The following is a 14,599-nucleotide window of genomic DNA, read 5'->3' as shown; positions in this document are numbered from 1 at the left end:
GCTGAGAGACAGTTCTCATCATGGATTACCTTTGCAGCCAGAGTGCCCTTCCTTTTTCCCCTCTAGCCCTTTCAGAGTATTTTTTTTTCAAATTGTATCTTGGTTATGTTGAAGACACCTCAAACCAAACATTTTTCTTTGCATTATTGACCTTTGAAAAGTACTGAATGTATGAATTATATTCAGTGGAAAGGCAGTCTCGCCCACTAAACATGCTAAATAAAATGTCTCAGAGCGTTGTCAAGTTAATAGCGGGTTATGTAGCTAATGAATACATAATTTGAAAAGCAGCAGTATTTTCTGCCACCTGTCTCTCGGAAACCCACAACAATAAATTATTTATCTGTTTTATTCAATGCTAATTATGTTTTTCGACAAACCAATTTATTTTCCACACAGTTTTGATGTCTCATGTTTAGCAGTTTCCTTTGTAGCTTTTTATGTCCGTCAATGATTTCTTCCACCTACACCGAATTAATTAAGACTTTCTCTTTCCCTGCCTTTATGCTGCAAACCAGAGGATTGTTTGGAATGCGATGCAACACAGTGTAAGGTTCAACATTTTATACCCATTTCAGTTGTTTTTTGTTGCGACTATTATCTGCGACTGTTTTTTGCTTTGTTAAAGAGCAAACATGATGTTTTAATGTTGTGAGGTGAGGGATACATTGTGTTCTAAGCATTAGATATTTACAACAAACAAGTATCCTGACCTTTAAATCGCAGTAGAATGTGTCCTAAGTGTCTCATTTCCATCTCATATGGGAGTCTGCGTTACCTAGTCTCATTGAAATGGCTATGAAGGAGCATTTTGCATTAGAGGATCTAATACAGGAACTATTCAGGCCTCCATATTGACTACTGTTGTGTATTATAGCATCAAAATATCGGCTGTTAAATATGGCATTTTACATATTAGTTGCTAACACTACTGGGATTATAGACCACGTTCAACAATGTCCTCAGCTCATGAGGATTCCTTTCTAGAGATCCAAGTTTCGTAAACCACCACATCTTTTCTAGACACATCCCAGTCCAAGACACTCATTGCCATAGCTAAAAAAGTCAACTCCTTCAGGAAGCCAACCAAACAGCATGTCACCTGCCCCGTCAGAACTGGAAGAGGTGAGAGCAGTGAAGTGTTGGGCAATGGTGCAATGGTACAGTGAAGATGGGGTGGCTCCAGATTGCGCATGAATAACTGGGCAATTAGCCTGCGAAGGGAAAACGGGGCACAGTGACAGGGGCTTATCTTTAACATGCGATACCTAGACCAGTGTACCCAAGCAGCAAATTTCATTATAAACAGAGAGGAATGGATATGCGGAATCCATGCTGATCATAGTGGCCACAGGTAACTTCAAATCAGGACATTTCCATAATGTAATAGGGGTTGTTTGGTTCATGAAAAGAAAAAGAGGAAGCTTGGTTTGTCTTTTTACTTGCATCTATTATTTCAACCGCTGTCAGGTGTCTACTGAAAATCCCAACGGAGCAGCATTAGCATTCATTTGGAGTCATGGTTCAAGCAAACAGGCGGATATTCACTCTGCTTTTGGCTTTCACTAATTCCTTATAACATATCTGGCTCTTTAGCTGTAAAAGGCTCCACAATGTTCACCAGCTAGCTGTTAACTTTGTCTGCCTGCGGTTTGATTCTGAGCAGATAGTGTACGTTGGCTTTATGAGAGCTTTTTCACTGAAACAGCTGTTTGCTGTGTCCGCAAAACTCTTTGCTGATGAGCGCAATAAGAGTGAAGTGAAGGTTGCCGACCTTCAAACCAAGACAATAAGCTAAACATGCTTTAAAGCTCCGTAAAGCTGAGGAAAATGCAGAATGAGGTGATCATTCTCTGTGGGGTTTACACTACATACAAGTAGTAAGTGGTCCATTGTTAATACAACAAAATATTGATTATATATGGTCACTGCAAGTCAATTTAAAAAAAAATGGCTTCAAAGTTAAGCACTATAATAAAGGATAAATGGCACCTCATGCCCACTCATATTTGACATATTAGCTACCGTGTAAAGCATTCAGGAAATATTGTCTCTGAAAGTGTTGCTCTTCTAACTGCAACTAGATGTTTAGACTAAACAATAAAATGTCAATAACTGTATCTATTGTCTTTAACACCTGCTGAAATTCTTAGACTGGTAATATTTTTGAAAGGTTTAGATATTGTCATTCTGTAACTGCAGTGGTGGGGAGGTTTTGTCACGGTTCTCGATTCTCTTTCCATTTCCAGCATGAACAAAATACAGAAATGCAAATGCAGGTTTTGACCAGCTCCATGAAGGCCTGGTACGAAAATACATCACAAAATTACAATAAAGAATAGAAACGTGTTTTTAGCGGAAGCTTTCTGTCAAAGTGTGTGTCTTAATTGAATCAGCTCCTTGTGATTGTTTCACACCTCTATGGTGTACGTTCAGAATAAGTGTGAACCTGTGAGTCTCCTGTAGCTGCTGCCTGTCGGCATCATTAACGCGGCAGCATTCATGTGTTTATCTTGCAGCAGGGACATGACTGGATTCCCTATGAGAGCACATCTTTGTTGTCCCACACACTGTCCTCGTTTACATTCTGGCACTAGATAATTACCTGTGACAGTGACACTACTCAGCCTTGTGAAACCTGACAGTTGTTTAAGGTGTCCTTTGATAAGAACTTCTTGTCCCGATTTACCGTTAAGTTTTTGAGTCAAAGAATGTCGGATGGCAGGAAGAGCCTGCATTCATTTCTTCTGTTGCCTATAGAGAAGCCTGGAGGAGCAGGCCCACCTCCAGCTCAATGAGCCATGACTGTTTAATTGCCTGACATTCTGTCAGAGCACACGCCCTCAAAGCTCTGAGAGAAATGGAGATTTGAAAGTCCAAAGAGGGGATAAAGGCACAACAGACTGTCGGGCTCAGAGGCGGATTATAGATAAGAGGTGGAGCTTTTAATTTGACATTTGTATCAAGTTTGCTGCAGTTCAATTTAGTGTAGTTTCATTGGTTCTTTTAGTCTCTCTTGTGTTATACACGGCTTGCATTTAAGCAATAAGGTACGAGAGGCAGTACTGTGTTGTGCAATAATGTACTGTTCAAGGGAGTTGTTAGGCCCGACGCGCAGTGAAGGGCTGGCAAACCCTTGAACTGTACATTATTGTAGACACAGTACTGCCTCGAGTACCTTATTGCTTTTATAATACGGGTACCTGCGACTTTATAAATAGTAATAGTAAGCTCCGTTTCAGCACAAAATAGTTGTAGCCACCAAACGTTGTGTATCGCATTTCAGCAACAGAGAAAATAGTCCCGTACGTGTATGGCGGTTGCTTGCGGTTGCTTGCACAACGGGACTATAAAACTGACGGGACTATAAAATACATATAACATACGGGACTATAAAACTGACGATTTACTGATCAGGTCGGTTGGAAGCAGGTGGAGGATGACACGCAGCCACCGATGTAAAGAAGTGCTCTCGCTGCTTCTGTCCGTCTTTTCTCCGTCATTTTTCTCCTCCATGATGTTTAGAGAACTTGCCTCGCGTCGGGAAATGACCGACGTAATTATCTCTCACTAGAAATTATCACGATTTTGTGGTCAAACCCTTTTCATTCCTCATCTCATTTTAGGAAGGAAGTGACGTTGTGTTGTCGTTCGTTATGCTAGTGTGGGGGATGCTACGTGAGCTTGTTAGCTGTTCCGTTTGAGCTAACGTTGCTGTTAGCGAAGAGCCCCGTTGCAATACTGTCAACACTCAAGCAATACATCTGCAAGTTAAGGAAACCAACGTCTGCGGGTCGTTACTGCGGACATTACAATATCAAAGTTTACACGAACATGTTTGGTAACTGTCAAGCTTGAAATGACAACTAACGGTCGCGCAATTTAAATCTACCTGTTATTTTAAGTGCGCACTGATATGGAACGCTCTAAATGTAAACAGGCTGTACAGTACTTTATGGCTGAATAAACTACACCTCGTGACTCACTCTCAACCAATCAGAATGCTTGATTTGATCTACCCGTATTATCACTTATCAGTATGACACTATAAACAATAAGGGCAAGACACAGACAAGGCTAGACTGTAGAAAGAGCCTGTGGGGAACAATAATTGCCATAACTGTTTGTTCCTAAATAGCTTTGGAGTCTATTTTTCCAAAGCTTTCAGAGGATACTTCTTGAAAATCAATCAGATGAAGGAAAAAAAAAGTATGATTTAGACATCAACAGCGACTACGAGGTTATTCATGTGCTCGCACTTCCTTGATTATTAATAAATTAATCCCAGGTCATCATTCACCAGCTGCAACATCCTGGATGGATTCAAAAACTCCCTTCATTACGTAATGATATATTAAAAATAAATAAATATATATATATATGTTTTATATTTTCATCCAATTTTTACATGCTCCTTATTATTTAAATATGATACTTTTTTAGGCTTGATGATTGTGACTACTAAGCTATAATTTTATGTATTTTATCTGTGCAGATAAGATTTACGCCTGCCGTTCCCTTTTCTTTTCTCACATCCTCACCCTGTCAAATACTTTTTTGTGCTGTTGGCGTAAGTAAATGTTTTTTGGAAACCAAAGTCAACAATTGACAGCGGCTATTCAGCGTGCATTCAGACATGCACCCTAAGGTTAATCTGAACGTGCTACAGCAATTCCTGACTGCTGCTTAAAACAGTAAAACACTTCACATAATGTTGTAGGAAATAATCTTCCTGGAAACTGCTAGACACTCACAGTGGTTACCAACCTAGGGTCACTTAATAAATAGGAGAGGTCACAAGTGTTTATTTTTTGGTCATGTGTTTCTAACCTTATTCTTCTGAAATACTGCATAGTTTTTAATAATCTAGGCCACTGATAATTATTATAATGAAACAGTGAGACTTGGTTGAAGTTATCCTTTTTGAAACTGGTACCTGATGGAATCTGATCGACCAAATTAATTGCAATGTCACAAATCATGCTTTCATGTCTTAAACTCAGATTTGAGGTGAGCAAAGAAACTCAAACTCTGTTTTCAAATTAATGTAAGAACAGCCTTCTAGTGTCTCAACTCTGCACATGCATGACTTTGCACAGTGGAGTTCAAACATCCAAGTGAGCATACTTTTTCGGCTGGAGTTGGACTGTATAGAATATAACTAAAAGCCACCTCTTACTGTGGCAGTTGTTGTGTGTTATATCCTGAGGTCTGCTATATGCCTCATTGTGCCAATGTGCAGGTCAGTAGTTCAAGTCCAAAAGAGACGATCCATCCTGTGGTCTTGGCTAGCCCTCTGTGAGGAAAAAGTGGCAGCACAGTTGATCAATTCTTAGAACTTAAAAGAAAACAAGTTTGTTGCTGTTTTTCTCTTGGGACACTCCAGTTTCCTACAACCATACCATGCAGGTCAATAAACTGTTGTTAGGTGTGACATGTGTCATTGTCTGTCGAGATTCTGCAAGAGACCAGTGATCTACCAAAGGTTTTCCCTGGCTTTGGCTCCAGCCTTCCATGACTGGATGTGTATGAGTAAGTGTGTGAAGAGTATAGAATAAAGGTGAAAAAAAGGTAGTTTTTCAGTTGTGAGTGATGGGACTGGATCGCTCCGAACCATCTATTAAGCTGTGTAGCTTCTCATAATGTAATAACTGCGCATTTTGTAGAAACCGGGATATCACTTTCCATGTGAGGAAAAAGTATTAACTTGTAATAGTATAACATTAAGTAAAACTGAATACTCATACACACAATCTTGTTTCTCTCTCATTCTCTGCCATGTCCAGTCAGAAACACTGAGTAAAACATCCATGTGTGATTTGTGAAGTCAGTTGTCAGGAAAAGAAGCATGACCACTCCCTTCCCAAAATCCTGACCCTGACATTATATTTTTGCAATCCAAGAACACATCAAGCCACTGAAACATTCTTGTTTTGGATACAGCTTAATGGAAGCTAAGTGGGCCTGTCCACAGCTCCTTTCTCTGAGTTGTTGTATCTACTGACTTTTGCCCAAGCCATGCAATTATGTAGATTCCACAGATTCGAACATAACTGGTACTTTTTCTAAGACCACACAAAAATAAATAGTCTCAAAGTGCATACGTGGCATGATCGCTCGGTCAGGCATTGTTTGACTGTAACTCAGTCAAGTGTAACAAACTCCTATATACCACATTCATGCTTTTAAATGTAAATCGCCCCTTCAGCAGAATCAGGTCTGGTCTGACTGCTTATTTAATTATTCCTAGGGAATCATGAAAAACAAACAATGGCGATAATGACAGGTCAATAAAATATTTTCTTAAAGAATGATACTCAGGTCTGATTGTTCTACGGGTGGTGTACAGCTGTGGCATTGACCCACAGGCAGACACTCTTCATTTCACTAAAGGCAGATTTGTGAAGGCATCTGCATTCTGCGTTAGTGTTCCAGAACAGCCGACATGCGGAAGCATTATCTACAGATAGAGGCATGTTCCCAAAAATGTAAATGTTTCTTAAATTAACTCTACGTCACTGTTTCTTAGCTTTTAGTTTCTTTTAACTTGTCTTGTTCTGTGTTTTCTGTCTATAACTGTGTTTTTTATGCTGCTGCCTGTCTTGGCCAGGTCTCCCTAGAAAAAGAGATTTTTAATCTCAATGGGACTTCCTGGTTAAATAAAGGTTAAATAAAATTAAAAAAATCTACAGACTCCGTTCTCCATCACCCACATGGTTAAAATATGTTAGGTTGTCTTCTAGGGGCGCTTGGTGGAGCTAATGTGGGATTATTGTGTGATTTCCAGGTATAATAATTGCTATAATTGCATGCTATAATTTGCTCCTATTTCCTGAGGAAAATACCTGAGAGGACCCTGGACTGATAATAGATTTCTGAAAATCTATTATCAGTGGGGTTTTTTTTACTCAAAGGCAACTCAAATTGCTGTTCTGCTACACTCTACTACCACTTAACTACTTACAATGGAGTATTTATACTTTTACTTTGTGAAAGTAAGTAATCTGACCAAAATGAAGTCTAAATCCTTAACTTTATTTTACAAAACATACAATATTTATACACTACCATTGTTAGACATTCAGTTAATTCAAGATCTGTTATGCACTGTAATGTCGAAGAAAGGGAGAAGATGTGGAGAACTGCTTGCTTTTAATGGCTCTCTTCAAAATAAAACACTCAGAAAACTTGCCAGGTATCGGTTTAATCCCCAGGCCGGCATTTGGAAGGGTGACACACTGTTAACTTGCCAAGGCTATTGTTGACTTCTCCTTGAACAAGGCACTTACAACACCCAACTGCTCCAGTGGAGCAGTTGGGTGTTGTAAGTGCAGTAACCAGCAGATCAGACTGACATTGTACTGGACAGCTTCCAGTTAGTCAATGTTTGTAATTGTGTACGTGTGGAGCAGGACATTTATTGAAAAGAGCATTCAACCGTATTGGATGTAGGTAAAGGTTTTCAGTTTGTGTGGGTGGGCATGCAGATGAGTCTCGCTTAATGCACACTAAATGGCGTATGTTTATACAGTCAAGGTGACCAGTAATCACAGTGACCACAAATTACCACATCCACCATAGCAGATGAATTTCAGGAGAAACTCTTCATGGTTCTGTTCATAGATGTATTACACATACCAAAAAGAAGACACGGTTGTGTCTGTGAGCCTTGTTCTCTCCTTGCATGAGTGAAAATGATCATCTTCTGAGGGAGAGAAAAGAGCGCTGCATGGAGATGGATAGAAAGCAGAACCCTCTCTCATTACACAGATGACTGTGTCAGATGGAAGGGCATAATTAAATAATGAGTCTGGAAAACAAGCAAAGAAACATATTATTCACGATCCATCTCAATCAGACACTCTGGGTTACATCCATACAGTACACCAAGGCTTTAGGACCTTTGTCCTGTAGTGAGATTAATACATCACACATGATGTATTAATCTCATGATGTATTAAGCAACAATCATAGAATATTCATCATACACAATACACTGCTGTCAATCACAAGGCAACACAAGTAATGCTTCTAATGCATTAGAAAGCGGTGGTGACCTTACAAGTGCGAACTAAACATCTCATAGTCTTCCTTAATATTTGAGGTATTAAAACAGAGAAGTTTTAGAAGTAATACAAAAGTCACCAGTATTAAAATGTCATATTAGTTTATTCTCTGAGTAAAATTCGGACATATTTCATGCATGCACGTGTCGGCAGTGTGGATCTAACAATAATACTTCTGAAACCATTTAGACCATTCACCATTTCCAAAGCCTAGTGCTAGGAGGTGGAAAATAAACTGTAGTAATAGAACTCGGTTCTGTATCACAAAGTGAGTCATGGGTCTATTTAAGAAAGCTCTTTGGAGTCAGCTCAGGAGCAAAAAAAATGTACACCAAAAGTGAAAAATAAGACGCGGGCATTTAACATTTGTCTGCAATATTGTTCATTCTTTCTAATAATCCTAATAGTAGTAGTAGTAGTTATTCTTCAAATTGCTCTATGACCTTTTTTGTGAGCATTTGAGAAACAATTACCATGTGATATTCACAAGCAGCCACCAACCGTAACCATGGGGACAAACGTATAAGAAGTTGGTCAAAATAGAATTAAACTGCAGTCTGCCGCTGACAAAAGAAGTACATTCGCCGCCTAGTTTCCATCCACACTGAAATTACGCGCTGAAAGCAAAGCACATCAACCCTTAATGGATGGGATAAGTTTAACAGTGTCGGATTTTAAATAGTTTTTTAGTCAAGTTAGTTTTCGTTGAAGTCAACACTGCTAAATCTTTATAATATTTAAACTGCTTCCTATACCCCATGTACATACTGGATGTACGTCATTTTTAACAACAAGTTGAAAGGTCACCTAACTTTGCCCACTTCTGCAATCTCAAGCACCCCGGTGAAAAGCCACAGATGACCCACTTCTAGACTGTAAATGTATGTACACATGGAAAAAGAACAAGGCAGATGCAGTCCCTTTTATGATCGGAGTTATGAGGTTGCATACATGTGTCTTGAAGTGTCAACAAAAGTGTATTAAAGTGCGTCTGGATTTTATCCAGGGGGATGTAAGACACTTAAAATGACAACTGTAAATGGTGTTTACGGTTTCTGGACTTCAAACTGAACGGCTCTGGGCATTATTCGTTCTTAGTTCAGTTTTTACATTTTTCATATGCCATCATCTTGACAATAATCTGTGGGAATTTTACAATCAACTGTTATAACACCAGAACTCATTTTAAAAAAGAAGCTTTAGAAATTGTATTAAAATCATGTCATGCATCGTCCCCTCTTTCTTATGCTGGTGCCTTAAAGATTCTGCTACTTTTCATATCTGTCAATACATTAATGAGGCACATTGGCCTCATTACACTCTGGTTTGCCTGCCTCTCTGGGGAATCAGGGTAGCAGGGAGCGAGCTGGCCTGCCGATGATTGCTCTGTTCTCCACAGAGCTTAGCAGAACCTTTAATCATCTCCCTTTCTCAAACTTCTCCTGTCGTGGCCTTGGGCAAATCACAAGCACAAACTCACCACTGTTTCATCAATATTCTGTCATTTTTTCTCACTATGGGATCGTTGTGTGATATATTTTGTTCACCATGAAATGCCATATTGCATAAGTGTGTAGATACCGTGGGACTGAGCAAATGGTTCGAGGCAATATTATGTAAAGCGGGCCACAGAGTATTTCCCAGTGTACATTGACAGTATGTAAATATTACATGAACTCCAATAACATGCAGCAATTTGTCATTTGTGTCGTATGAAATATGGACTAATATACAGTTACCGCCAGTGGAGGGCCCTTAAAACACCTGTATATTCATACATTTTAACTGGGTGACCACAATCAAAGGACAGCTGCATAATCCATTAAATTTAAGATATCGTTCGTTTTTTTTTGGATGCTTTTTTGAAATGTGATGTATTTTTGGGGATTGTTTCTCAGTAGAGTGATCAAACCTGATCAAATTAGCCTAAAGAGACCAAAGTCGTTGGTTTGTAATCATGCATCTCTTGTAACAAAACAGCTTCTGCTATTTTTGGATTCCGCATTATCCTTTTCTCTTTGCTTTTTTTTTTTTCAAGGTACACAGAGATTCGCCGTCACATTAAATTAAAGGCATGATGAATTATTTCTCCTACAATGAAGATTGTTGAAAGTTGAAAATAAAGTTATGCCTCCAGAGTGTCACAGAACTGAGCAATTTAATTCAGCTTCATCCTACTAAAGTATGGAATCAAAACTGAATTTGACAAGATAGTGAGATAGTATAAAAACAAATCCAATATATTGTTCCCACGCAATTACATCAACATGCTGTACAGTACTGCTTAAATCTTAAGGTATATGTAAGACAGATAAGTGATGAATATAGTTTTGTATTATTGCCTCAATAGTGTCTGTGTCCTGTCCTCATTTTCTGTATACTATCATAATGGATCTCACAGCATTTCCACTACTGTTAAAAAACCCAGGCTGAAAAATCAAAACAAATGCAAAATAATGGACAGTTTTCCAACAATAGAATTGTACTTTTTGTCAAGTATCCACTGCCAGAAAGCAGCATTATAACAACATCACATTGCTGTCACTGACAGTGTTGTCGCCAGGAGATATAAGAAAGATGAACGCACTGCCAAGGCTGATGCTTTGTCGAGATGCCTGCGTTGAATCAGGTCGAAGTATTCTGCTGTGTCAAATTTATGCTAGGACGTGATAAGTTGCAATCAAGGGAAACAAGGAGGGCGGCTCCAGCTGAGAGTTGAAAAAAGGGCAATGGCTCACAGAATGATGCTAAAAATGGATTTATCATGTAGCCTGGCAGTGAAGGAGCAAAACCATCGCTGCACTGTCACATCCAACCACAATTTAGTCTGCAAGTGGTTGTGCTGTTTTCTAACCATGATTTGCTTTGGTGAACTATTCCCGTCTGTGTGAGCAGTGCAAGATAAACAGCTAGCCGATGTCTTTCTAGCCTCATCTATTGTGAAGTCACTGAGGGGAAACATATTTACTTTTGCCCTCTGTTGATGGATATTGATTGGATGATAACAGCCCACATCCATATGCACTTTGGTAGTTACTTGCTCTAAGCAACACTGCCAGTCACCTTTTGAGGTGAATGTTTCCAGACAAGGACAAAACCAGGCCTGACAAAAGGGAAGGCAACTGCTACTCAAAACATTATCACAGAGGTCATTTCCTTGGTATGCTTTGGGCTAGCCAATATTATTTCTACTCTACCGATTTTTCGTATGTGCTAAAAGTGCTTTGGAGTCCAGATGGCAAGTCTTGGTTGAGAGAATCTGTAAACCTGAACCAATGAGAGGGACTTTATGACGTGTTAGACACTAGATTAAACAGCCATCTCCAGGGACATGCACCCACAAGGCGTCAGCACTCTGATACTCTACACTGGCAGTTGAACTGGTGGCTACAAGACCACATGCAGGAGGCGAGGAGGGTGCAATACTCTTTAGGATTGGCCCAGTCAACAATATAACTTGATCAAGAATGTGATGAAGAGGCAGAGATATTCTTACTGTGGACTTCCTTCTTGTGAGAAACTATTCCGCCTTTCCTCAAAGTGGTCACTGGTCAGGGAGAGACTTATAGCATGGCCAAGGTCTTGGTATGAGTATAACCGACTCCCTGACCTCTGTAATTGAGATGCAGGAAGAATACTGCATTCGTATCAAATGAAAAACTATTTTAACGCAGACAGGAGGAGCAGTTGCCAGGGAAAATAAGTTGATCGAGGAGTTGTCTGCCCCTTGTGGTTTAGTGGTGAGACCTGCTGCCAAGTCTATGATTAGATTGAACATGCACTAATTTAGCTCAGACTTGCAGCAGAGGGATATGCTCTTTGTCAAGCAGTGACAACATAGAGGTGTTATAACTGTGGGTGAGTCAGAATGCCTGATAAGCTGAGGGAAGGGTTGTGAGTGAGAGAAAGGGAGATTTACCAGCTGACCGAACAGCCAGCTGAACACTGTAGGTCAGCGTTGGCAGCACTGTGAGTGTGATGTGTATTGAGACTAAAAAATTGAGCAACAGTCTGACCACATAATTCTCTTTTTTGAAAGGCAGATAGCACGTCCGGGCATCATCCCACGGCCAGATAAAAGCTTAGGTTGCTGACATTGTGCTGCTGCCAGGAGTGTGACTGCACAGCTTCAAAGCCAGTGACACGTCAGCTTTTGATCTGAGAATAGCAAGAGCATCTGAAAACCAGTGGTCAAAGTACAGTTCTCTCACATGTCTGTATACTGAACTGAAACAGCTGCCACCTGTTAACAGAATAACCAGGAGAATACAACATGTATCCCTACGACAATATTATGATATCCACAATCTAAGACAACATCTAGTCTAATATCACAATGTCATTATGATATAGATGTATTGTCCAGCCTGTGTGCGCTCAAAACAAGACTGGGGATAAATATTACAAGAAATACTTGGAGTATCTGTATACACGGACATTAAGCCTGCTAACACCATTATCTCATTGACTCATACTGTTGTTTTGAGAAATAATAATAATAATCTGTCAACATTTCCTTTTGTTTGTCCATTCACGATAGCCAATTACTTTTACACAGCTGGTAAACATTGTACTGCATATTCAGTATGTTTGGGTGGATTTGTATTCATGGTTAAAAGAAAAGATAACGGTGGGGCTATGTTTGGATCATGGCCCGCTAAGCTGTGTGAGCTGTAATACATTATGGGCTACGTTTCAGTGCTGTTTATTGCTGAATTAATCTTCTCTATCAAGGTTTAGCTGCTGGGTAGACTTCCTGTTTTCCTCCTCCTAAGGGGAGACACAGAGCACAGATAGAGAGAAGCATCATAGATGATTGGTTTGATTACATTGATGATTGAATTGATTTTTATAACAAGATGAATCATGCATCAAGTGGCAGAAGAACTGAGTGATTATGATCATGCTCTACAGCTCATTTCCATGTTGGTACTCAAGGAGAAACAATGGAAGAGTACAGATGCTATGCACTCCAGAGATGGCTGGGCACACACGGTTGTATTACAGTTGAAAGAAAGACCCGAGGCGTTTTTTCACAAAGCTTTTTCGAAGAGGAGTCTTGTCTAAGACCACGGGCCAGCTAGCCATGAAACCATCACTTTCACTTAGGACAGTGGTTCGAGAGAGAAAGACCAAAGAGAGAAGAGGCCAGAGTAGCAAGGGGGCTGAGAATAAGAGAGAAAAAGCATGAAATCATATGCTTCATGACAGGAAGCAGGGAGACAGAGGGTGAAGGAGAAAATAATATATTTGAGTAAAGGAAGAGTTGGCAAAACTACACCTTACTGCAACTGTTCACCCTACAGGTTGAAATTGATGCTTAATGAGTCTGGTGAGATTCTGTGTTTTTTGGCATCAACATAAATAAAGACAGAAACCGACGACTTAATCCTTTATCTCTGGAGAAAAAGTTTGATATATCTCACATTATTCCTCTGTGCCATAGAGCTGCATTGTTGTCCAAAAACTATTAAAAGCCCATCAATTTTCCGCACTGGGTAGCAAACACGTTCCTTCAATAAACACGGCTGGTGTACTTTATTTTGAGACAATCCCACAAATACCGTCCTGCTGCATACTCAAGGGCACCAAATGTGTATTATTCCGCTACTGAAAATACTCCCCAACAAAAGACAAATTTACTCCTGTTTGAGTAATATTTGCTTAAAACTACAGTGCCCATATGTTAAAAAAACATTTTTTTTTTTTTTAAACAATAAAACTATATATGTCTAACCCGTTTTCTTCAGTTGGAACCAATGTGTGTGAAACTTTCTTTTTCATGGAAAGACTGAAGCCGTTTTCATTTTGATCTTTTGATTGGGATAGTTTCACTTGTGGACAAAACTTGTCCTTTTATATATATCTAAAAAAAAAGGTTTGTTCAGAATATTGAGCAAAGTGTTTCCACTGAAACCTTTTGAACCTCAAAATGTGAAACATCATGAATATATTTACAAGCATTTGCAATATTTGTATTCCCTTATGTGAACATCTAGCCAAAGACTAGCAGTACTAGTGTAAGTCAAAGGCAAACAGATGTTCTATTTTATAATGATGAAAATTAAATTAAATTCATAATATTACTATTTAAATCCCAGTTACCCTTGACTTTATTCTACTACTCTACCCAGATCACTGAGAACCTTCATAGTCCTTAATGTAAAACTGAATATTATCTTCCAGTTTGTTTATTTAGAAAGCTCTCAGCTCATGCCTATTCATAAAATTGCAGAGAACATTATATATCATGCCTTAAAGAAATATACAATGTATAATGTAAAGGTTAATTAAGCTTAAAGAATGTGAGAAGTTCCAACCGTTAAAGAAAAAGAAACTTCAGTTTATCTACAAAAATGTGAAATCACCAAATTTGGAGATACATGTTTTTTATTTGACTACAATACGTACATGTATGTGCTCAGTGGGAGTGTGTGTGGCAATATGTTTGTGTGTGGGTATAAAAGGGAACAAAATCCATTATTCATCTGTCATTTTAACAACATTCTGTGTCATTGGAAAAGTGCATTCAG

General features: G+C 39.2%; 1 protein-coding gene across 1 annotated transcript in view; it reads left to right on the top strand.

Moving 5' to 3' along the window:
- The window catches only part of gpc6b (glypican 6b), a gene marked incomplete at both ends in the record, with an annotated part of 70,792 nt that overhangs the window by 51,852 nt on the left and 4,341 nt on the right, over positions 1-14,599 (top strand). The gene's annotated exons all lie outside the window — the stretch shown is intronic.

The sequence above is a fragment of the Taurulus bubalis genome, assembly GCF_910589615.1.
Source record: "Taurulus bubalis genome assembly, chromosome: 15".
NCBI classification, from domain to species: Eukaryota; Metazoa; Chordata; class Actinopteri; order Perciformes; family Cottidae; genus Taurulus; species Taurulus bubalis.
This window is presented reverse-complemented; position numbering and strand designations above follow the sequence as displayed.